This window comes from Otolemur garnettii, unplaced genomic scaffold (genome assembly GCF_000181295.1).
Source record: "Otolemur garnettii isolate 467f Iridium unplaced genomic scaffold, OtoGar3 scaffold00008, whole genome shotgun sequence".
In the NCBI taxonomy this organism is placed as follows: domain Eukaryota; kingdom Metazoa; phylum Chordata; class Mammalia; order Primates; family Galagidae; genus Otolemur; species Otolemur garnettii.
The window spans coordinates 12,456,639-12,458,914 of NW_003852403.1; the positions used below are offsets into that span (position 1 = coordinate 12,456,639).

General features: G+C 37.9%; 1 protein-coding gene across 4 annotated transcripts in view; it reads left to right on the forward strand.

The window, feature by feature from the left end:
* The window catches only part of P4HA1 (prolyl 4-hydroxylase subunit alpha 1), a 78,261-nt gene that overhangs the window by 7,923 nt on the left and 68,062 nt on the right, over positions 1 to 2,276 (forward strand). The window lies entirely within an intron of this gene.

A 2,276-nucleotide genomic window follows, 5' to 3' on the forward strand; every position in this document is an offset into this window, starting at 1 on the left:
TGTAGTCCCAGCTACTTGGGAGGCTGAGGCAGGAGACTCACTTGAGCCCAGGAGTTGGAGGTTGCTGTGAGCTGTGATGCCACAGCCCTCTACCCAGGGGGACAGCTTGAGGCTCCTGTCTCAAAAAAAAAAAAAAAAGAAAGTTGAGACAAATGATGTAAACTTAGTTTATGCACACAGTAAATAGCAAGAGGATTCCTGAAGGACAAGGACTTGGGATTAGTTCAGAGTTAAGCAGAGGAACAGGGAAGTAAGGTGACATGGAGTAGAGAAAAATAAATGCATAAGAATTAGTTAACTTGGCTCAGTGCCTGTAGCTCAGTGAATAAGGGTGCCGGCCACATACACTGAGGGTGGTGGGTTCAAACCCGGCCCTGGGCCTGCTAAACAATGACAGCTACAACCAAAAATAGATAGGTGTTGTGACAGGCACCTATAGTCCCAGCTACTTGGGAGGCTGAGGTAAGAGAATCACTGAAGCCCAAGAGTTGGAGGTTGCTGTGAGCTGTGATGCCATGGCACTCTACCAAGAGCAACATAGTGAGACTCAAAAAAAAAGAATTAGTTACTTATTTCATTATTTATTTGAATATAAAAATTTACTAAAAATATTAATTATAGGGTTGATGAGAGAAACTATTAATATATGAATTGGTACCGTGGGTTAAACAGAAACCCAACTCATACTAGCACATACAAGAATTTATTGAATTATTATGGGAGAAAAGGAGTTGTCTTAAAAACTGAGGTCAGGGGAGGTGCCTGTGGCTCAAAGGAGTGGGGGGCTGGCCCCATGTGCTGGGGGTGGCGGGTTCAAACTCAGCCCTGGCCAAAAACTGCATTAAAAAGAAGACAAAAAACAAAAAAAAATCTGAGGTCAGGAATGTGATTAGACTTGAAGAGTAATTGGAATATCAGAACATTTTCTTCTCTCTGATCTTTCTTTTGCATATTTATCTCACATTTTATTCTTTCCAGATAAGCTAAGCTTAATCCACTTTTTTGCCTTATGTGGCAAAACTTGGTCTCCAAGTTATCTTGAGCTTTATTTATGTAGTTCAGTAATTCAAAGAGTAGCTGCCATTTCTTTCTCAGTTTTGTTACCAAAATTTTCAGGAAAGAACTTTGAATAACCTCTTAGGACATGCTATATGTGACATGACTGCTGAACCTATGGGAATTAATTAAAGGTAGAATAGAGTGGCAAAAAAAGATAAAAAGGGTCAGTTTCCAGAAGAAAGAGAAAAGGTGTGATGGAGGTGCCTTTGGCAGAGACATCTGTATGTTTTTGAAATGATCTTGAGGTTATTTCTGACGAAGGAGACTTAGGACTTTGGAAGAACTTCCCAAAGTGCCTGTGTAGCACTTTTAGTTAAAGGAAATAACTTGTCTTAGAGCTGATTTCCAATATGAATTTTGAAATACTAGTCAATTGGAATTATGCCAACAAGTAGACTCACTGCTGAAGTACAAAAAGTTGTGGGAAAGAAGCTAGCATGATTTCTGAGCTTTTCATAGAAAAGTTGGTCATAGCATTAAAACATTTGTCCATCAGATTCTTTTTTTTTTTGTCCATCAGATTCTAAGTCATGTATCTCACTCTGAGAGTAGAAGTATGACTGGAATTCATGGAGTTAAGTTAAAACAAATGGCAATTTATAGAGGGATTATAGAGTAAGAGCATAAATATAACTAGTTCTATTAGTAATCACTCATTTGTCTCAGAAGATACATCCTGCTTAGATAGATAAGACATGGCCAATTTTGCTGTATAGCACATTGTTGTATCCTGAATTAGAAGCATGAATTCAGGTTGCTCTTTTGTGTTGACCCTGAAAACTGTCAGAAAGATTAAAGCCTGAACACAGATGCCAGGAGGACAATGGTTGAATAAGGGATCTGTATGAGGAAAAGTAAATTTAAAGCTGACACTTTCTAAAAGAAAAGATTTGGAACAAGTATAAAAAGTGTGGAAGGTGTTAAAATGACCCTTGTGGAAAATACTTAGTGAACATTTAGATTAGAATATGAGGCATTCTTGGCTGGTCTGATTGTAGTGTTTACAGGTAACGGATCACAACCAGTTAAATTTTGTTTCTTTTCCACTCCCACAGCTTCACTTGACTGGCCTTTTAAAAAAAAGAATATCAAGCATTCTTTAGTCTGCCTTATTAATTTTGGTATGATTTGTCTGGGAAAGACAAACTTTGAAATGTTGCAATTTTTTCTTGGAAGATGTTAGACTGAAAGACTAATAATTACTTGCCAGATGCCCT